Source organism: Alexandromys fortis, unplaced genomic scaffold (genome assembly GCF_014885135.2).
Source record: "Alexandromys fortis isolate MF-2015 unplaced genomic scaffold, M_Fortis_MF-2015_v1.1 scaffold_48, whole genome shotgun sequence".
NCBI classification, from domain to species: Eukaryota; Metazoa; Chordata; class Mammalia; order Rodentia; family Cricetidae; genus Alexandromys; species Alexandromys fortis.
In genome coordinates, this window is record NW_026067947.1 from 1,676,208 (window position 1) to 1,699,638 (window position 23,431).

General features: G+C 43.9%; 1 protein-coding gene across 10 annotated transcripts in view; it reads left to right on the forward strand.

The window, feature by feature from the left end:
* The window catches only part of Mitf (melanocyte inducing transcription factor), a 267,515-nt gene that overhangs the window by 8,128 nt on the left and 235,956 nt on the right, over window positions 1-23,431 (forward strand). Inside the window, exon 1 of one of the 10 annotated variants that reach the window (XM_050149387.1) lies at window positions 10,732-10,870. The exons of 8 other annotated variants lie outside the window; for them this stretch is intronic. The gene's annotated coding sequence lies outside the window, so the exon portion shown is untranslated. Of the gene's footprint in view, window positions 1-10,731; window positions 10,871-12,710; window positions 12,782-23,431 lie in introns of those variants that run through there. One more of the 10 variants, XM_050149386.1, reaches the window with a different exon arrangement.

Sequence of the window (23,431 nt, forward strand, 5' to 3'; positions counted from 1 at the left end):
TTCTTCTTTTGGTCATCTGTCAAGGACAGCAAGAAAGAGTTCGGTTTGTTTTTGTGTGTGCGCTTGTGTGAATAGCAAGTATAAAATGTGCTGTACTGTTAGGTTTGTCCAATCAAAGTAAATCATAAAAATATGTGTAAGCACTCTCCAAGTGTGGGTTGTTTGGAGGAAACAAATCAAGAAGGCAGGTTGGAGACAGTAACTGTGGGTCATCCCAAGCTTTCGGTATTAGCACGACAACTTTACAGTTCATCTAGAGGGTTTTTGTGTCTAAATACTGTGCCTGGAGGAACAAAGTTAAACCAAAACTATACCAAAACACAAAGTCTGCACCTCTCTTTCCCGGAGGGCTGGGCTCTTCACTGGAAATCCCCCTCCCTGTTTCTGGTACCAGCATTTCCCAAGGCCTACTCTGGCTTCTGATTGGTAAATCCAGTTCTCTAGGTTGCTTCTTAAATATGGCTTCTTTGTCTCTTTGTGCTGTTGTTTCCTCTTGTGTTGGGTCAAGCATGTTGTGGAGGATAAAGGTGGTCACATGAGACCCTTGTCTTGAAATTTTTGCCATTAGACTCTTGTCCTTCGCCATCACTTCCCAGTTCTTCTCAAGAGCTGGGTGCTATGGTCCAAGCACACAAGGCATAAGAGATGTGACCTTACCGGTGGTTTTCTACCCCAGCTGGAAACTGAGGCAGGCTGGACTGAATAGCAGAGGCCTGGGGGAGGGGAATAACTGGTAAAAAAAAGAATCATAGGGCTGAATGTTACACCTCAACTTCATGAGGGCCCTGTCATGGCTCACCATCCCTGCCGCCCTCAGTCCCTCAGTCATGTTAAGCTCTGAGGTCAGAAGGACCTGCATGTATTTGTTGTTCTTCTTACCCCACCCCCATTCTTTCCCTGTTTACAACAGTTAATGTATTAAGCGTTTCTATGGTGTCTGGCTCTTGCTGGCTGCAGAGAATGAAATATAAATTAGATAGCCTGAGGTTCGGTTCCTTTCCTTTCCTTTCCTTTCCTTTCCTTTCCTTTCCTTTCCTTTTCTTTTCTTTTCTTTTCTAGCACTTGTACACTTCCATCTTGGAGGTAGGGACTTCTGAGTTAATACTGAACCAAAGAAAATGAGCCAGGTGATTTGTGGTCACTGCGGTGGAGTGTGACTGAGAAAGAAGCCGGCTGTCTGAGGTTGGCAGGCCAGGGAGGGCATGGGGAAATAAGAGCGTCTGAAGTCAGACCTGACGCGATGAAGAATGTCTGACATAAAGGTACACACCTTGGTGCTACTACTCACTAGCTCTGTGACTTTAAACAAGTTACCCAACCTCTCTGAACTTGAGAGCCCTCCAGAGTAAAAGAACTGATTTGCAAAATTTCTACAAAAATAAAAGGTCTAATGTATAGAAAGCAGCTAACATCAATTTGGCAGTGAAACTTATTGAAGGTAAGATGTGAAAAGTGGAGAAAGAATAGACGTTAACCTATCTTGGTTATGAGCATTTATAGTTTGGTTTTGTGTTTTTTTTTTTCTTCTTAGTATTGAATGAGTCAAGTTTCACGCTTGTCTTTGTAAAATTAACCGTGGACTAAGAATGGAGATGGGTCTTTCTATTATCTCTTATTTCCTTCGGAATAGTCTGGCTCCCTGTAGTCCCGCTGTGTCTTCACTGATGTCATATCTGACCCTGCCTGGCTTGGGAATGGGCTTTGGGTGGGACTTGGGGTTACTTTTTTGGATGTAAAGGTAAGGTCTGAGTAAATGAGGATTCACCAGCAAATTTCCCAAAACATGCGCATCCTCCTGCCTCCCAGCCCTGGTCTCAGCAGTGGATCGGGCCCCTTGATGGGAAGTGAAGAGGAGAAGCTAACTTCCCACGCTCCGCCCAGCTCTGCCAGCCTTGACTTCCACAGACTGTAGCTTTTAACACGACCTCTTTGAAAACTGTTTTTTTTTTTTTAAATCCATATGGATGTCAATAGCTGCGTTCTCTCCTTCACATACCTGTGGAATGGTACCTTTCAGAAGGCAATATCAGTGAGAAAGCAAATCTTTTCCATCTAAACCAGCAATTTCAGGTCTAGGGGAAGCATTGATGGACTCCAGTTCTTCTATAAGAAGCTGTGGCTCATTGAGCAATTTCAGGAAGGCGTGTGTGGGCTTCACCATCCCTCCTCTGCCCCTTCCCCAGCGTGAGTCATTTGCTGAATCATTCACACACATTCCCTCACTTTCCATCTGATCAAAGACATCATTGGAAAAGTGGTTTCCTGACCAATAGACTATGGCCAGCTCGTATTTGCAGACTATATATTTTCACTGGGCAAAGCTTGCCTTGTCTAGAAGTTGTGAGGCTGAAAAGATTTATTTAATGGGGTTATATATGAATTCACAAAGTGACAGTCAGATGAAGGTGCTGTGTTTACTTTGGTCCCTTTTTACATGGAAATCACAAACATGGCGTTCTTATTTAAGTCAGGCACCAGAACCATAGAGGTAAAGTCTTCCAGAGGACCTAGGTGATGCATGACCCCATTGTTCTTTTGATCTGACCAAGGTCTCTCCAGAATTAGCAGATACAGCACTCCACTGTTAAGTTGGCGAAACCACACAAGGGTACGTGTGTGGTCAAGTCTCAGCTACCTTTCCATCCAAAGGACTGGGTACACTTTATCTCCCAGTTCTCTGTTGAAGGGCAGTGAGTTACTCCAGTGGCAGCTTTCTCTGCTTGCATTTCTGAGCCTGCAGAATGGCACCGTGCAAACTTCGTACACTGGTCAGTAGAACCCTTTGGAAACAATTCATCATGCTTTTGGTTGAGAATGACCAAGAATAACCATGACGACCGTATGAGCAGTTAGAATCCTTTATTTGCAAAGGGTAACTTCAGCTGCGCCTTCTGGAAACGTCTATTTATTTTTAAAGTCAGCATTTCTAATAGCCTAGGTGAAGCAAGCCCAACAAATATGAGCAGCTGGCACAATTCCTTGCGACAAGCCAAATGCAATTCTGCCCGTTTGCTGCAAGGAAACACACGTGGAGAGTAATTTGCGAGGTTGGCCACTGACTGGAGTGTCCTGGACAATCAGGCTGCAGACTTTTTGGAACCACACCTTGCATCATTCATCATGGCATGGTAATTTCCCCCGTCATCTCACTAATAATATTTTATCTAGGTAAATGCTGGGTGAGTAAATGGCCAATGATGGGAGCGTGGAATGCAGTCCCGAGGATGCAGGCTGCAGATGGATGCTTTACAGCTGTGAGTTAGAAGTGAATGAGAGGACTGATTGGGCTTGCTTGGTCATCACAGCAAAGGCACTGAACTGTATGTATAGTTTAGCGAAAGCTGAGTGACAGAGACAATTAGTTGTGTTTTTTTTTTTGAGGGGGTGGGATTCAACAATACTTTAGGGTACTCATTCACTTTGGAGAGTCTTTTCCTTTAACCCCTTTTTGTCTCTGTTGATTCCACATACCTGACAGCATTCTGGTTCGTTCTCACTGGCAGCCAGCATCTTTTCCCTTACACATGTCTCCTACTGGATAGTTTCGTTTCACTTCTGAACAATCTCTTTCCCAAGTTCAGTCTCTTTCACATGCCTGGTCCTTGTAGTTGAGTCTCATGTGATAGATGCCTGGTCCCATGTCCTTCTCACAGGAGTTGGTTTCGGGGATGTGCTGCACCCTAAGCGGACCCCAAGAGTTCCTTGGGTCCTACCACATCCCTCATGTAGTTCCCCTGAAGAGCTTTCTAGACAGAATTACCCTCCTCCCTTAAACAAACAAACAAACTGGTGACAGTTTTTCTCAGTGATTATTCTTTACCTCGGACATGACAATATGAGCAACTCTGCAGGATTTTTACTGAAAGTATTCTGTGTCAGGGAGGTGTTCCTCCAAGAATGATTTAACAAAGAGGGAGGCCTGGGGTTTATGGAACTGTATTTGAACAGCGGTGTTCAGTAAGTGTGCATATTCGGGTCTACCAGCCCTGGAGAACTTCTGGGATGCTCCGCCTCCATTTCTGATCTAGTAGCCCAGCATAGGTTTCGAGAAGTCACATTTCTAACAAATTTGTGACTGTTACTCTGGTTGGAGGGTGGCGTCACACTTGGAAAAGGTGGTCGAGGGTGATTTTTCTCAATGAACTTGAAATTGCAAAGATGTTGGTTATAAATCATGTATCGTTACAAGGTTGGCCCCTGTCAGGTGACAGAATATTCGAATTAATCATGTTTAATTATAAAAAGAAATTGATGGCTAAGTGACACAGAAGTCCAAGACTATGGATGGCAGGGTTGCCCGAGAGTTTGCCGTTTGAGTGGCTGACGGACTGGCTCAGATCTTGAACTCGGGGTAGTTTCTTCCCAACTCTGCAAGGGTGGAACTGGAAGCAGACTGAAGTCACTTGACTGAGAGATTGGGTTGAGAAACAGGGTGATGGTGGTTTGGGGCACGTCCACATGACCGAATTGTTTTCCACAAAACTTCTGCTGAATAAAACTTGAAATACGACTGTCGGCCTGTTTTCCCATCTTTAATGAATTCCAGACAGTTTGTAGAGTGTGGGAGCGTCCAAAACAGAGGGGCGGAAGATTGGGCTGAGCCAGTATTTGCTCTGTCACACACAAGGCTGCCTCTTCCTCTTTGTTCTCAGCCTCGGCACACGGCTGGTTCCCCTGATGGGGGTAGAGCGCGATGGGGCGGGGGCTATGAGAAGGAAGGTCAGGGCCAGACAAATTAAGTTCAGAAGAAAGTTCCAGACTCTGGATTTACCAGAAATGCAACCTGCCCATGTTTAATCCACTTAAACCCAAATGTTTTGAATTATGTGTTTTTGCTGTTGTTGCCCAACGAACTTCTCCAGAGAAAGAACCCTCATCTGTTCTGACCATAAACTGGCTAAGAGCTTTCACCACCAGTTCAGGAAGTCTAAATTTAGGAGAAGGTGGAATTGAACTTAAATTCCACTTTTGTCACCCTTTAGCTGAGTACCCCGAGCCTGTGGTCCCGGGGAGCCCAGTTTCAGTGTAGGGCTGACAGGAGGGAATGAATGGGTCACCACACAGTATGGAGTACTAGGGTAATTTTGTGAATTGACAGAGATGTGTAGGGCTGGGGACATAACTCAGGCAGTAAATGCTTGCTGTGCAAGCGTGAGGACCTGAGTTTGGTCCCCAGGACCCATGTAAGAAAGCAGAGTGTGGTGGGCGTGTGTTTGTAACTAGGGCTTAGGAGATGAAAATAGGCGGAGCCAGGGGCTTGCTTGCTAGAGAATTCAACCTACTTAGTGAGCTTCAGGCCAGTAAGAACTACCCCCGCCCCCATATACACAGGTGGTAGCACCTGAGGAACCACATCTGAAATTGACCCCTGACTTCTATATGAACTTGTATATACACACATATATACTCCCACCCCCAACAGTATCTGTACACATATGAGCTTTCTCACATATACATAGAGAAATGTGGAGGAATATGTGAATGTAGTCATCTGCCCAAATCCTGGCTGTTACTCCCTTCCAGTTAACCTTCATACATGTCACCCCAGTTAACCTTCATATATGTCATCCCAGTTAACCTTCATACATGTCACCCCAGTTAACCTTCATATATGTCATCCCAGTTAACCTTCATACATGTCACCCCAGTTAACCTTCATATATGTCATCCCAGTTAACCTTCATACATGTCACCCCAGTTAACCTTCATATATGTCATCCCAGTTAACCTTCATACATGTCACCCCAGTTAACCTTCATATATGTCATCCCAGTTAACCTTCATACATGTCACCCCAGTTAACCTTCATATATGTCATCCCAGTTAACCTTCATACATGTCACCCCAGTTAACCTTCATATATGTCATCCCAGTTAACCTTCATACATGTCACCCCAGTTAACCTTCATATATGTCATCCCAGTTAACCTTCATACATGTCACCCCAGTTAACCTTCATACATGTCATCCCAGTTAACCTTCATACATGTCACCCCAGTTAACCTTCATATATGTCATCCCAGTTAACCTTCATACATGTCACCCCAGTTAACCTTCATATATGTCATCCCAGTTAACCTTCATACATGTCACCCCAGTTAACCTTCATACATGTCATCCCAGTTAACCTTCATACCTGTCATCCCAGTTAACCTTCATACCTGTTATCCCAGTTAACCTTCATACCTGTTATCCCAGTTAACCTTCATACATGTCATCCCAGTTAACCTTCATACATGTCATCCCAGTTAACCTTCATACATGTCACCCCAGTTAACCTTCATACGTGTCATCCCAGTTAACCTTCATACACGTCATCCCAGTTAACCTTCATACACGTCACCCCAGTTAACCTTCATACACGTCATCCCAATTAACCTTCATACCTGTCATCCCAGTTAACCTTCATATATGTCATCTGTTAGGTTTCTGACGTGAAATAGACTTTTTTCTTTTTGACACCATAGTACGGAGGGAAGGACTCAAGGGCAGGCAGGATGAGAAACAGGTCCACAGAAAAGGCCCGAAATAATTGCCAAGTTGGGCAATCAGCATTGGAATCTTTGAGAGTTGATCCGGGTCAAATAGTGGGGAATGGTGGGATGCCTTAGAGGGAGATATTTAAGGCTGGCACGAGCTGTTTACACGCGAGGCGTTACCCTTTGTGGCCAGCAGTCTTTGTCTTTATCAACATGTTTCCTTTCATCGTAATTACAGAGCATGGCTGGGCGGAGAACGCATAAGAAGAGGCACTAATTGGAGTTGTGCAATCTCGTGGCAGCTCAGTGCCACTGCTGTGTCTGTACAGGCTCCTGTGATTGCTAACTGTCCCCATCCAGCCTTGTCCATGTTGACCTCCTGCTCTCTGGTCACACATGTTACACCGTCATCCCTTTACGTAGTCATATTCATCCAGTATCAGTCAGGAGACCACATCTGCCCGAACTTCAGGGTCTTTCTGTCTTCCTGTACGTTAGGAAGTTTAGGAACTGAGTTTGAAATGGTCTCCTCTGACACCAGTATGATTGCATTTCTTGGCCATTGCAACTTTTCTCTCCTGAAAGTGGTAGTTAACCTAGTGTTTAGAAAATAGAAAAGAAAGGGTTTTTTTTGGGGGGACAGGGTTTCTCTGTGGTTTTGGAGCCTGTCCTGGAACTAGCTCTTGTAGACCAGGCTGGTCTCGAACTCACAGAGATCAGCTTGCCTCTGCCTCCTGAGTGCTGGGATTAAAGGTGTGCGCCACCACCACCCGGCCTCTTCCAGAGGTCTTGAGTTCAATTCCTAGCAACCACATGGTGGCTCACAATCACCATAATGAGATCTGGTGCCCTCCTCTGGCCTGCAGACATACCTGCAGTATAGAACACTGTATACATAATAAATAAATCTTAAAAAAAATGGAAAGGAGTTAACCTGAATAGTAACTGTCTTTAATGGGAGAACAGATTCATTATATGCTAGGTATGTGTAAAGGCCTTCATCAGTAAGTATTCAGCAATGCGCCTGGGTACCAGCATGCTCACCTCTTTAAGTTTTGATTTAATGAAAGGATGGCTGGAGAAAGGTTACAACAGATACAGGCATGGTGGTGCATACCTGTGACCCCAGAACTCTGGAGGTTAAGGAAGGAAAATTTTGAATTCTAGGCTACTTGGACAACATAGCAAGACCCTGTCTCAGAAAACTATACCAGAGCAAGCCAAAACAGAACCAAAGACTGAATCTCATGTCAGCTGCCATGCCGGGCATAACTGCGATGTTACTCACTCTGTGCTGGTTGGTCACCATCCTTGCCCACTGTGGCAGTCGGTACTGTCTGTGCCACTGGCCATGTCTTTGCAACACAAATTTAGAGGCTGGATGAAGATGGAAGAAATGTGAAGTCGTAGAAATGTTCATCTAGAGGAGTAGGGATTATTCATTGTGCCTAAGTCATAATCAGATTTTCTGTGGCTAAACACTCCGACTATATGGTTGATCTTCACATGTGTATGGGGATGCCCAGCAAACTTTTGAGTCCAGACTCGTCCTGAATGAATTGAAGAGTCTTTCACACCTTTCCCCACAACTATTTGCTCTTGTGTACGTCAGAATGGGAACAGATTTACCAACTGTAGCATCATTAAAGGAAGTCCCTGAGAGCCCATGATAAAGGATAACAAATGTTTATTGGGGAACCCTCATGATAAGAAAGTCACTGTGTTTCTCCGCTCTGGGGGCGCTGGGAGCTGCAAACTGAACTCTGACTACCAACCAAGTGAAAGAAGAAAAGGGCTGAGCATGCTTCCTGTCTGTGCATATAGTACCTCAGACCACGCCCTAATGGGCTGGTATCTAAAATGCTATTGACTGAGTTTCAACAATAAACAACTGGTTAATTGCGCGTGTGTGCACTTACACACACACACACACTCACACACATGCACATGTATATACACACACACACACACACACGCCCACACGCACACACCTTCTACCTGAATGCAGCTGTACAAACAAAAACATAGATAGTGTTTCCCCCCGCCCCCAGGGTAGTTGCAGTCTTGTTGTGTCATTCCGAGGGAAACAGCTTCTCTCCTGAGGGTTATAAGAAACAAGCAGCATGAAAATTTTCTTCCTTCCTTGTTGTTGAAGCGATGACATACAGAGCCAGGTTCTTCGGGGTCAGAGAGGATGGAGCCTGAGGGCTGCTTAGACCCATCATACCTTATGGGTATCTGAACGCTGAACTTCAGGGAGAGGAATGGGTGACTCTATGGAGAGGTAGGAGAGCCAGGGGCACAGCTTGATGGGAAAGTTGACAGAGTAAATGGATTTCTTTATTTCTTTATTTGGCATCTAGCTGGGTGGACGTGAAGAGGTCTGCCTCCTGCTCTGATTTTTCTGAGTCTTGGCCTGGGAGTTAATTTGTAGCAACCTCAGCATATTTATTTTGCTCTTCCAGGTGAGGGTCAGTCTCACAGGTATTGAGCCCACTGTGGAGTCAGGAAATACCGATGAGTAAGAGAGTCAAACTGAACGACATTGTTGCCCTTGGCCAGTGGAAGGGTAGCTTGCTGGGTCATAACTCGATCAAGGGTCAGAGGAGGTCTTCTTAGAAGAAATGAACCTGATTAGTGGTTACATCTGCTCCTCTAGGAATAAATACACTTTAAATGGTAGTCACTGAGGGCACCCTTCAGCTGCCCTTACTTTAAAAATTCATCAAGCTCCTTGTATTTATAAATAGGACAGTGGTAACACTTAGTTTACTGTCAGTGAGTCCCCAAGAGGACAGAGAATTTGGTAGTTTGTTGGGCATATCAAATGCCCAGGACACTGAGTGACCCCCAAATGGTTTTGAAAGAAAGAATAACCAGAATGTGCCGGGGATGTAGCTTGGTTGTTAGAGTGTTTGCTTAGCATGTACCTTACACACTACACAACACCAGGGCCTGTGTCCAGCACCAGCTAAAGTCAGATGTGTGCTATACACCTTTGCTCCCACTTCTCCCCATTCCAAGTGAAGGCTGAAGGATCAAAAAGCCAAGGTCATCCTCAGTGTAGCCTGGGGATGCACAAAAATTCATTTCAAAAACTAAAAATACAAGAACACTTCAAATAAGAATTGGATAAAAGGTTTTTTGTTTGTTTGTTTGTTTTTAGTGTGTTCAAAGGCTCTTCTGGGAAATGGGCAGGAAATGGTTTTAGACTTTCTCCTTATTAGCTATCCCCCTAGGTTTTTCTGAGCCCAAGTTTTCTCTCTTGTATAATAGACTATGGTAGAATTTCCCTCTCGGGACAGGGCAGTGGCATGTAAGGTACCCAGTACCAACAGCCCTCACTACAGTAAATGAGTAGGCAGGGGATTGCTGTTGCTCTTGTTGCCAAGGGAGGCAATAAACTACAGCCAGCACACCTTATTTTCGGTGGTTATGCTCTATAACACCACTAAAACCATCAAATTTGTGAATACCGCATTATTCCCAGGACAATAACGAGGTAGTTTCCCGAGAGCCCCTTGTCTCAGCCATTTTTGTTAACCAATGAATGCCTGACTGTCTTAAGTGTGGTTCCTGTTGAAGGCACTGTATCTTATGGGTATTATTGACTAGTTCGCACTGAACTGACCAGTAACGCCGTATCCCATGTCTGAGGAATGCTTATTTCACTACCTATGCTGTGTCCCCACTCAACAACCTCTTAGCATGTAGCAGCGTGAGAGGCAGTGGCTCAGCACTGTGCCGGGAACTGTTTAAGTAGCGGGGTCACCAACACCAGACACAAAGACGCACTGACAGACTGGGAAAGGATGCTTGTCTACAGTAGGGTGTGAGTGTGACTAGGATGGCAGGTCCTAACCTCATTTGACCTCGGTGGGGAGCCACGTGGATTTCTTGCTATTCTAAACATGTCCACCTTTAACTACAAGAAAGCCATAGATGTTGATATTTGGGATTACAGATTCTGATTACCAACTGGATTTGAAAATGGGGAGCCCATAAATAATGGAAATTGACTTTGCTGAAAATGGTCTTCTAGCTGCGATGCTCCTGTAGCTCCAATGTGGTGGGTTGCACCTCAGCCGTGCTAATGAAGGACTGTAGTCTTCATTTGGCCTGTTTGTTGTCTGCTCTAAACATGACCCATCACTGCCAGCTTGTTCATACTCTCTGGGCTTCATTGTTCGGGCATGGTATTTTTGACTTTGGTATTGTTTCTTTTGTTCATTTTTTTTTAGGAAGATGGGATACGAGAGTCAAGCCTTGTGAGGGGAAAAAAAAGACAGAGAAACTATGAGGTCTTTCCTGAAGAATCCAGGAGAAAGCAGACGACATAGAAATGTTCCGAAGTAGCCAGGTCTGGCTCACTCAGGGCCTGGAGTTTACAGGTGGTGGTTTTGATTTCCTCCTGTACTGGAAACCAGTATATTATAGACAGCAGCCATTACTGTAAATGTTGGCTGAGTACTTGTTATTGGTGCTTGGGATTCTTCTAGAAGGAAGCAGAGAGGAACTAGTTTCAGACGCACAATTTACTAAGACAAGAAAACACAAAAAGCCAACAGTAATAGCAACAGCAACCACATCTAGCATTGTAAAAACCCTTATTATGGCCCATGTCTTACTCTGTAGTTTGACTTTTCTTGTGTGTTTGAGTACTGTTGTACTATAAAAAGTGTGTGTTGTACATGCACATGCGCGTGTACCTTTAGTCCTAAAAACGATTACCTGTGTAATTTTCTTCTACACTTTTCTGTGTTAGAAATTAAACTGCCAGGAATGAATAATTTGTACCTCGGTGAATTTTAACCACACCAAGGCATCTGCTATCCAACAGGTATGGTGTGAGCTATTTAAAACGTTTTTATAATATCATTCTCCCGTGAGATTGGCCGGCTCCCATTTTATAGGTGAAGAAATGGAGGCTTGCCTGTCTTCTTCTCCTTGGATATGTGAGGCCACTCAAATAAAGATGGCATCAAGATTTAAACGTAGGGCTGTCCAGCTTGGCCGCTCGGGTCTTTCTCCGTCACTCCTCGGTGGGTGCTGGCTGTGTTGTGGTTCGGAGGGCGTGGCAGGTGTGAGCAAGGTGACAACTCATTGTTTTTGGAGTGGAAAAAGGACTAGGTTTCTGATGAAGTAAAGACCAAGGACTCAGGGTGTGGCTGAACGTTTGGATCCAAGATAAATAGATCTGTGTATTAAAGGTGCTCATAGCATACCTGGATAAAAAGCCCTTTGTTTTCCAAGTTGCTTCTGAAGGAAGAAGGGGAGATAGGTTGCGATGGCTCCCACAGAAGATAGGACGTTGGCTCTTTAACCATTCTCAAGGGCATGGGGGTACGTTGTAGGTTTCCCTGGTTATTAAAGCTGTTCCTTGAATCTTGCTTCCTGACAGCTTCAAACAGTCTTCTTATTGACACACCCAGCGTCGTGTTCCTCCGCTGAACGTGTACTCCCTAACGTCTTGATGTTTTTCGCTAATTTCTCTTTACCCCTCCCCTCCCCAACTTGTTAATTGCTTTTCTTGTGTGCCTTCATAAAGTAGTAGCCAGTGTGTTCCCTTTTGGACTGTTTATCTTTGACATGCCAGAGCTCTTGAAACATCATAATGTTGTGTAATGAGCATAACTTCTGCCTTGACATGTGGGTGTTAAGAGCGTTAGTCATTGTAAAGCATTGAGTTAAATATTTTCAATAAAAGGCTGTAATGATCTAACAGAGAGGAAAGAAGCTATAAACCTCCCAGTTGATGGCTTTCATGGTGAGCCATGTACTTAGTGGGTTCCCCGAGCGAGTTAGGATCCATAGCATAGATGCGCAGACCTTACTCTGCATAGAGAGAGAGGAGAGGGACGGACAGTTCAAAGGGACTTCATTGCCACACATGAAGAAAAGCACCAACTGTTCAGGTTTCCAGAGCTCTTGCTCCCGAGTCTTTATCTGTCACGTATCTCTAACTCCCACAGGAAATGTTCAAGCCTTCTGGGAGACATTATCAATAGGGACTCCTGGGCTGTGTCTTTAGCCTCATTAAAGCCCCTTAGCTCTGTAATAATGATCAGTCAGTGTTGGAGAGCCACCAGGGAGTTCTCGACAGCCCTGTGGAAAGCTGGAGTCTTCGTGAGCGAATGAGAGTGCCTGCCCCTACCAAGTTGGCTTTATGAAGAGTTTTGGGCAGCGTTACTCACCATGAAACTATGTTCCTGTTGCCCTGGTTTATCTCCACAGACATCAGTCCACGGCAGAAGGTTGACTACTTGTCTCTCCGTGTCTCTGGGCATCTGAAGATGGCTGAGGTACATTGCTTTGGTCCTTTCTGGGGAGTGCATCGTGGGCACTGGACTGAGTGTTTACTAAAACACTCAGTTACTAAATTGGTTTGTTAAAATGGTGGGCTGTCTTGTTCTTCGGGTCGAAGTTGTAAATGGGATCGTGGGCTACCTTTCTTTCCTTGCCAGAGATCTTCAGTTGTTCTGTCAAACAAGCTCAGAGCTAAGTACCTTTTTCTTCCTAGAGAGCTTGCAAACTAGGGGGTTGTTTTCTTGTCTGAGCAGTGGCTGGGGCTGCTTTTAAGGTGTCTCATCACTTGATGTTTTCACAGAAGTTCAAGTCAAAGTATGTCACTTCTCGAAATCATTTTCTCTTGGAGTATGGCATCTTGTACATATTGATCACTGTTTTCATGATCTAATAGGCAATTGACATTTCTGGGACTGGAGGCTTTCTAGAAGGGAGATCTGTCCTCGTTGTTTTCCTTTGTGTCTTTCCCTTATAAGTATTATTGATCTCTTGTCCCCCTGTATAAGACATTACATTTCTTTGTCTTCACCATTCCATGAATCCATAGATAAGGACACACTTTTGAATGGGAGCCCAGGAACCTGTTGATGTGGTATCTTTTACCTTTTATGATTATCATCGTTAGCACCTCCCTCCTTCCTGGCAGGGTTCCCTGTCATTTAAGGAGGCAGCAATTACAGGTTTGCTAAAGAAGTTGGCTTCTGCTGCCAAGGATCCTATTAATTATCACTGTATCTCTAATTCGGCCTTCCCAGTGTTGAGAGAAGGCACACACATGTGCGCCTTCTGCGGAGTGGCTGCCATGGCATCTCCATAGCAATCTTTCTGAACCGGTTGTGTGGACTCTATGTTCAGCCAAAGGGCCAGTGTGGCCCTGGTGAGTGTTCTCATCTTTTCTTGTCTAGGTTGCTTGGTTGGTCAGCTTTGGTGCGCTTGGTTTTCTCCTTCTGATTCCGACCTGAGTAAGAGCCCAGGGTTGGCCTTTACCTTGAGAACTTAGACCTATTTCCAGTCTGTTCTTGAACTAAAAATGAGGCAGCTTGAAACCGTGTAAGTGATTTTCCCACCAGCTGCTTCCTCTCCGGGTGAGGAGTGAAGAGGAGACCATGGAATTGACTCTATGCCTCTCTTCCCGAAGGTAATAAGATAGATGTTAACCAGTGCATAATAATGCAGATGTTGACCGGTGTATTCCAGCTACTGCTTCTAGTGTACTGTGTTTGTGTGTGTGTGTGTCCAGGGGGGGGGGGTGTTCTTTATTTAATATTGACTCTTGCTCATTGACTCTCTCATTGCTCAGAAGTGGCTGGATTGCTTTTGTTTGTGTTCAGACACGTTGAGTTCACTTGTTCAGTGAGCACTTTTTTAGAAGTTTCTAGGGCTCCTTTGATCAGGGCTGGAGTGCTTACGCTTCCTTTCCCCCTTTTTCATGTTATTTTTGGCACCGCTGGTGTTGGAAGCCGTGGGAGTGATTCACCGCAAAGTGAATTAATTTTCCACGTTTTCTGATGCGTTCCCCGGTCGCCCCTGTTTCTCCCCCCCACCCCCACCCCCACCCCCACCCCCAGATGACTCTGCACTTACACTGCTGTCATCTTTGCTGGCTCAGACAGAAATGCTGATGTCACTTGGATTTCTTCAATTACAGCTGGTAGGAATTAACAGAAATCGTAAAAGTGTACCACTTCCTCATTTTGCTTCTTTCTGGACTAATTACTGTCCTTTCAAGTCCTCTGGGAGGTTGGGGACTTGGAAGCAAATTCTCTGTCATTGAGTTTAAAAGGCAGTTCTCAAGTTTCTTTTTCTGTGACTCTAGAGATAAGGTCACCCTTAGGATGGAGCCCTGGTGTGACCCCCCCAGTAACCCCAGACTGGCTTCTCACTCAGGATCTTACAGGTTGGGCTGTCAGACCGTCTTCTTGGTGAAGAGTTTCCAACAACTTCCCTGAATTAAGTTTCCTTATATAGAGGATTTTTACTCAACAGGCTCTTGCCAGCTCCAGACTCCTCTTGGTATGAGGTGAAAGGTTCTGACTCATTTGCTAATTTTTTTCAGAGCTTTTGCTCTTTGAGGAGTGCTCTCTTCTGACCCCTCGTTCTCTTGTTTAGACTGTTTGCCGGCCTCAGGCATTTGTTCTGTCTCTGCTCCTGTCTCTAGTAGCTGGATGACTGGGCCTCAGGCTCCCTCTTGTTGGTTGGTTTGAGAGATGGCCAAGAACCTGACCTGGGAATCCCCCAGGCTTTGGATAGGCCGGTGTGGCTGCCACCTGGTGTGGGCATCACGATGACCATGCCCTCTTTGGCTCTACTGATTGAATTGAGCCCCATGGAAGCAGAAATAGAAGGGTTCAGCATTCGCACTTTCCTGTGCAGAGGATTTTGCTTATTTCGTGTATTTAGAAAAAGCATCCATTGGCAAACTGCTGACTTACTATTTTCCCTGGAATGGAAACGATTTGAATTATTTCAATGACTTTTAGCTAAGATTTGTTTGTCTATGGTATTAGTTTTGTTTTCTGGTGTCCTGTTTAAGGCCAGAATGTGGCTTTTTTTTTTTTTTTTTTTTTTAACCTTATAGAAACAAGAAACAAGTGTTCCTTCAGGCTCTGGAATTTTGCAAACCAACATGCATTTAAAATATAGTGTTTATTCCACAGGGTCAAAATAGAAACTCTAAAGTGGAAATTATAGATATGTAAATATTTCTATCTTGGGACATTTGCTTTCTTTGAAAATTTTTCTCTTGATTAAAACATTTTCAGGGCTGGAGAGATGGCTCAGTGGTTAAGAGCGCCGTCTGCTCTTCCAAAGGTCCTGAGTTCAATTCCCAGCAACCACATGGTGGCTCCAAACCATCTATAATGAGATATGGCGCCCTCCTCTGGCGTTTGGGTACACATGGAGGCAGAAAGTTGTATACATAATAAATAAATAAATCTTTTTAAAAAACATTTTCAGATTACAGAGCCTTCCCCTTCACTGTTCATTTTCTCACTAATTGATTTCTCATTTTTTTTTCTGAGAGAAAAGCAAGATTTAACAGCAAACTTGTAGATAGAAATCATGTGTGCATCTTGAGTGTTGGATGTGACGTGGCAGTGGGAACGTTGCTGTTGGCTTTCACTGAATCAATTTAGTTTAATGTTAAGATAAAAGATTTAGTTTAGGAGTATGGAGTAGTATTTGATTATTTGAAAAACTATTAAACCTCGATTCCATATTCTTAGAAAGAGGTATCTTTGTTGAACCTCTTTTTGCTTTGAGATCTGTATATAGTTAGCTGACATTTCCTCTGATAGTGCCAGAGATGTTTGAGTTGAGATTTTGGAATGTCATAGGAGGAGCGGTAGATTAAGCATGAAGTGAACTATAAATTTCACTAGATTGGTGATTGTGCATGCATGATTCTCTCCCCACAAGTCGCACCATGGGAGAGTTAGCAATTCCTTAGTTCATATTGAGCGAATGCATGCATGCATGCATGGATGCATTGGAAATCCTGGTTGTAGGATCAGCTGTGCAGTAGCTAATTGTAGTACCCCGAGTTACTGTTTATGGGGGGGTCTGTCTCTTCTTTTGTCCAGGCAAGGGGAAGGACTAGATCTGGGCTGACTGGGCAGGTTGCTTGCTGTTCCTTGGTAGGAAATGCGAACCTCTTTCTCGCCTGCCTGGGGTCCTTCAAAACTCCAGGAGGTCAGGCTTCTGCCTCCACCACTCACTGTGGTGCTATCTCAGCAGCCTTCTTACTCTGCTTCTTTGCCTTTGAGGCTTTGTTTGTCTCAAGTCAGCGACATTCTGTGACGCTTGTTGGTCAGCAGGTGTTGACCTAACTTATAGCAATGGCAGCAGCATGCACCACTGGCCTTTCTTTCAGAATGTTTTGATATATCAGCACATACATGTACAATTAATCAATAGGCCCAGTCAGCATTCCTCTAGTGGAGGAAGTATGAAGAGATGATGAGATCCACAGTTTCTTCCCTTTGTCCTTTGAGTCCCTTTTATACATGCAGCCTGAGGTTATTGACACCTACTGCATTCTGGACTGTCTGTGCTGGGGATAAAAGGGGAAAGACACCTGATCTGTCTTCTTGCAGCTCACTGTGGCACAAATATGAGGCTAAATCTATAACACTTGCCATGAGTCTAAAAGACAGAAAGGCTAGTTCTTCTGGAGGACCATGGAATGTGAAGAAAAGTCTCCTAGCAAGAATGAACTTGACTTTATCACAGGGAGGGCAGTGTAGAAGAAATGAGAGAAAAGCCTTCCAGGTGGAAGCTCAGCAGGGTGTGCTTGGAGCTCCAGGGAGCAAGGCTGGATCTGTGTAGGTGAAGGACAACACTAGAGTTTCCACTTGGAGGATGATGTGGAACATGGCCAAATCTCTTGTCCTGGTTAGGAAGGTTCTAGATCAGTGGTTCTTAACCTTCCTAACACGTGACCCTTTAATACAGTTCCTTGTGTTGTGGTGACCCCCAACCATAAAACTATTTCATTGCTACTTTATAACTGTAATTTTGCTACTGTTATGAATTGTAATGAGAATATCTCATATGCAGGTTATCTGATATGCAACCCCTGTGAAAGGGCCCTTTGACCCCCCCCCCCACACACACACACAAAGGTGTCATGACCTACAGGTTGAGAACCACTGTTCTAGGTGAACCTTCTTTGTGAGAAATGACGTGTGTTGTGCCACGGTGAAGATGTGCGGTGCTTGCAAGAGGGAGAAAAAACCCTCCAGTCCAGATTTTGAGGGCAGTGAGGACAAAAGTGAGGTTGGCATTTGACTTACTGGTGACAGGAAAGTGATTGCACGTTCATTCATCTCTCAAGTCCTTCATCACCTAGTCAGGAGCATCTTCTGGAGTCAGCATTGTGAGTAAGGCAGACATGGTCTCTCCTCTCTGGAAGCCTCTGCTCCAAGTAGAGAACAGTCTTTGTATTCTCGGCTGGGTAAGCGATCAACATTCTGTTTGTCCACCTTGTCCACACTCATTTCTTCCCTCCAGCTAATTTATAGACTGATGAGATGCTCCTGTGACAAGAGTTGGAAGGTGACGTTCGAGATGCAGATAAGACCCGTGCCTTGCCCTTACATATGCTTGCATGCATGCACAGGATCTGCAGTGAAGCATTTGGGGATTCTTGTAGGCAGATCTGTTGCAGGCAATGTTCCAGACATTTCTCATACTTTCTATGGCATAACCCTGGCTCTTTAACCTGTAATCCAAGAAGAAAAGTCTCAGGTCTTGTGGACCTTGAAGGTGGCCGTTTTCCTGTCTGTGTTCTTCTTGTTGCCAGTGCTTGGGATTTACATTGAAGAGTTAAGAACTGGCCTCGAGGCAGCGAGGCTGACAGAGGTCAGAGAAGTGGCGTATGGTAAAGAGATGTCGTGGTATAGAAATGGCAATCAATTCCTCCATTAAATGGAAATGTTCCCCTAAGGTCCTCATCCAGGCCAGCACTGTCCATAATAATGCAGAGTCAAGGTTCAGCTGACCGAGCGATATAAATTCCTAGGAAGATAAAGCATCAGAGCTCATCACTTCAGGTCGGGATTGCGGCTTTGGCCCAGGAGCCTGCCTTTCCTATTTCGCATGATTGACAGAGGCTGTCGACCGCTGCTGTAAGAGCTGTGGCGTCAGTTTATTCTTGGTTTGAATCTCAGCCGTGTTGCTAAGTAGCTGGGTGAGTCTAGGCGGATGATTAGGGCCCTCTGTTCCTTCCCCTGTGGAGGGAGTGGTGGTTAAGCACGTAAGACCTTTCGTTCAACTTGCCGGGGTTTGTGTGCCGCTCTGTTGCTGCACTACAATGGGCAGTGTGCTGTCTGTGTGCCTTAACTGTCTTATCTGTACAGTGATAACGACAAAGATGATAATAGTAATTCTTCCCTCGTAAGGATGTGTTAAGACTTATGAGAGATTATATGTAGAGAGGGGTTAGCACAAACCAGGCACTTAATTTTCCCTCAGTATTCCTTACTCAGCCATCCTCTCCAGCCTCGTTGTGTTGTGCTTTCTAGAATGTGCTGTAGCACTGTCTTCTGACTGGTATTTTGTTCTATCTGAAAACTAGTGTTGTATAAAATGCACTTGCTGCTATGTGCTTTTCTTGGTGTGCGGTGTGTGATAGGATCTTGTTATGTAGCCTTGGCTAGATTGGAACTCACAGACCAGGCTGGCCTGGAACTTGTGACAGCTGACAGTTCTCTTGCTTCAGCCTTCTGACTATGTGGGATTATACTATGTTCCATTATGCCTGCCTTTTTTTTCCTTTTAAACTTGAGATTTAATAGAATTTCTGGGTGAGGGATACATTTCCCCATTGTAAATAATGTATGTTCAGGTACATTTTAATTTTTAACAGAGAAATTTTTTTAGTGTACATATGTGCCAAGTGTTTTATGGCATGCTTAGAATTAAAAATTGCTTATTTAAATTTAAATGGACAGATAGCCTATACTTTTATTTGCTAAATCTGGAAAGCTAGTTTGGGAACAAGTAAAACCTAACCCTGCACTTTCATTCCTTTATATGTAATGTATATGTATATGTTTATATTACATACACACATATTTGCATATGTAACACATAGAGGGACGTATATATTATTTTTGTCATAATAATATTTATTATGAAACAGGCTAGTGTTTTTATAATACATATGTTTACACATATACATACATACATACCATATTGCATGAAATTCTGAAATGTTTTGACATAGTTTTAACCTAAAAGGTACTGCTAATGATAATGATAGCCTACCGGGTAGATGCACATTCCAGAGAATCCTGATGATCTCCTCACCATTGGAGGAAATTATCTCATTATTCAGAGTCATCTAGCTGAGGAAGAAGGTCATTCCTTAGGGCTGGTCTGGTTTTCCAAGTAGAAGAATAAACACATCCAGTGGTTAGGTTAATATCTTGGAATGATCATTGTATTTACACCCGAAGCTAATGTTTTGAGTAGCTTTGGCCTTGAAGCTATTAGACTAGTTGGCGACTTTGAAAGAGGTTGCATCCAAGATTGAGAGCCTTTGAATTCATTGTTCCGCATGCGTTATTGTGCACACTGGAGAGATGAATGTTTCTGCCTTCAACTTTCGTGTTTGATGGCACTAGAGTAAGAAATGATATTAACAAAAGGCAGGAAAAAATAAGGTCATAGTCTATGGCAGGTCAAGCCATGTCCCAGTGGTTGAATGTAGGCAGTAACTAATTGTAGACACCAAATAGATTAGAAACAGTTTAAATTAGATGTGGATTCTTGGAGGGTACTATTCGAGAGAACTAGACAAAAGATGAGAATAATTTCATTTGGGAAATGAAATGTTCTATGTATGGAGTTAGTATTAGCGAGTACCTGGAAGTGTCCACAGTTTGAGGTAAACATGTTACTTAAATGCTACAAAAATCCACCCAGCACCCAGTGTCTCCTGCACACCTCCTCTCATGTGTAGCTGCTGATGGTATAGGATACCCTCACTCGACCCGCGATAGGTGGAGCTGAATGTATTCCATGTTGGGTTCCTAAGTATTCATTGTGGACCTGCTGTTTTCAGGTCTGAAATGGCTGGAGAGACTTTGACAATGTTTAGGGACTCTTACTTGGTTACTTCATCCCACTAAAATGCATAAAGTGACCTCGGATTTAAATTGGGCAGGAAGATGCCATGAGAGGCCTCTTGTGAGGCATCCTTGCTTGAGGTGTTTGTTTAAATAACTTTGAAAGCCAGCTTACCTCATTTCCTGTTGGGATGGCAGTTGTTTATTAGACTTGGGCTAAGTCACAGTTAATAGGCTTAATGGTTTTGAATGGTCCCAAATAACTAACTCTCTATCAGGGTGCCATTTGTAACCAGGGAGGATTCCCCAAATGGGGCACGGGGCATACAGAGCTGCCTGAAAGGGCCTCTCATCATCCTAGACCTCACTACAGAAAACAAGAGTCTGGAAATAAAGCATTGAAATTGCAGTCAATGCTAAAATATGTCCAACAACTCTTTTGTTACTTAACAACCACAGCTATTCCATGTGAAGTTAATGCCATTTAAAAATGACCCATCTTTAGAGCTTACTGTGAGCAGCCCTACTCCTCTAGCAAAAGAATGAAATAGCGTGGCAGAGAGCTCATCTTGGTTAGATGTGGTGTGGGGAACTGGGCTGGGTAGCCTGCTCTCTGAATGAGTGGGGCTGCTGGGAAAGCTGGGAATGGGCATAAGAAACTGTGCCAGTTTTCAGGTGACATGTTTTAGATTGGCAAGCTCTAAGCTAGAATGGAAATTAGCAAAGCATTGGGGGTCTCCGGTGTATTATTTTTGTCCATTAGGACTGGTGTGTGGGTCTCAAGTCCAGGCAGGTTAGTTGTAGTGGATGTTTTGGCTATTTCAGGTACAAGTGTGGTGAGATGAGGCCTGGATCAAACCTTTATTGGTTTATTAAGCATGAAAGAACATAACTGCTTATGTAAGTTTGGGCCTGGCTTGACTGTTATTGTTTTTTTCCCCTTGATGGCCAGGCCAAATATTAGGTAGTTTAAATATCTGCTCATGGTTCTTACTGCTTTATTTTTGGCCATGCTTAATCTCTCCCTTTACATATCCATCATTAAGTTATAATTGAAGGTTCATGTTTTATATTTACAATGATGCATGGAAATTGAGCTGTGCCAGCCATTCAGACTTAACGGCAAACGTTGGCTTGTGCCAGAAAGTTTCTGAAATCTGGCTCTTTCTCGAGGGTGTTCAGTCAAAGCGGTCCATCTCTCTTCCTTTCAGGCTGTGACTGTGCCGAAAGTCACTACAGCTTCAGTGCGTGTGGGTATGTGGAAGAATGTCTCAGTCCTGATAGAAATACAGTGAGATGCTAAATTGGTGGAATATTTGTACCCATGGAACTTTCCTGTGTGTGTGTGTGTTGACATATAAAACTAAATACACACAAAGAAACAACTATATCAGTGAACTATACATATGTACTAAATGTCAATAAATGTTTGGGAAAAAGAGAAAGCATGGGTAGGTTTACAGTGATTTGTAATTTAAAACCGAGTGGACAAGGAAAGACCTGATAAGAAAATGGCAATTGAGGAAAGGCCTCAAGAAGGTCAGAATGAGGCAGGGTGGCACTGAGGGCAAAGTATAACATACAGCAGGGGTGGGTACATGGTCCCTGAACAGATGGGACTCATTCAGGAAGAATGTCGTGACCATGCAACCTGGGACAAGCTGAGCAAAATGAAAAACACTCGAAGTAGAGACGATGGTCAAGGGTGGTTAGAGAAGAAATGTGATCTGGCCAAAGGCAGGCCCATGGGGTCTGTGATGTCTTAGCATTTTTCTTACTATAAATGGAAAACCAACGTAAACTTCTTGCCAGAGAAGTAACAGGGTTGATAATATAGACAGTGGTCCAGTGTGGTGGACACAATGGTAAAAGAATTTGGAGATCATGAGCCAGCAAGATGGCTCAGTGGGTAGAGGTACTTGCTATCAAGCTCCACCAGTCTAGATTGATCTTCAGGACCCATGTCATGAAAGGAGAGCACCAATGCCCACAATTATCCTACGGTGTAAACTTATACTGTGGCACATGCTTGTGACTATGCCCCCCTCCACCCCCAACAAGAATCTGGAGATCAGCTAAGCCATGGCTTTGTCCCCCATTAGAGGCAACAATATTCAGCATTCTTTGATTTTTCTCTTCTTGCAACACAGTACTCTTTTTTTGTTTGCTTGGTTTTTTTTTTTTTTTGTTTGTTTGTTGCTTTGTTTTTCTAGTCCCGTTGTAGAAGTCCTGACTATCCTGGAATTCAAGACCAGTCTGGCCTTGAATTTACAGAGATCTGCCTGCCTCTGCCTCCCACGTGCTGGGATTAAAGGTGTGGGTTACCACCTTTAGTTAAAATTAAAACCTCCACTTACAGCTCCTTTTTAGTGGCCTTCTAGCCCCGCTGGATTAGCATCCTCATCCTAGTCTCAGGGATGCTGAATGTTCCGTATACATGGCTGATTATGTTTCACTTTGTGCATAGAAAGCTGGATCACTAATGTGTAAATGATCTTATTACCCCTTTTAATTTTTGAAAAATATTCCTATAACTATCTCACATTGAAAACCTTACAAATTATGAAGTAGGTTTATATGTTGATTTTAAAGCTTGCTTGCAGGTGAAATCTGTGGGGAATCGCAGGTCTTAGCCATTATCTGTAACCTTAATGGTTTATGGAGCACAGAAGATAAACTTCAAGTTTTTGTTTTTGTTTTGTTTTGTTTTTGTTACACTGAGCTATCACCTGGTACACAGTAATAAACAGGACAAAAGTTCTCAAAAGTTGAGTAAGAGGAGATGGTCTGGGTTAAGGCAGAACCCTAGTCATCTCAGAAGAGAAGGAAAGAAGGGCTGGCTAAGTGGAGGCCTGTGAGATCCGGAACCATAGTTGATGTTTAGATATTTCTTCCCACCAGTATTCGAGAGGCTGTTTGCAACATCCACTGAGCCCCAGTGCCACACAGGGTAAGATGTGCCAGGACCTGGCAGATTCTTCTGTAGCCTTGAGCACTTTGGCTCCTCCCCAAACTGGCATCATGCTGTTTAGCACATCAAGGGCTGTAATTAACCCTCTCTAGAGGCTGTAT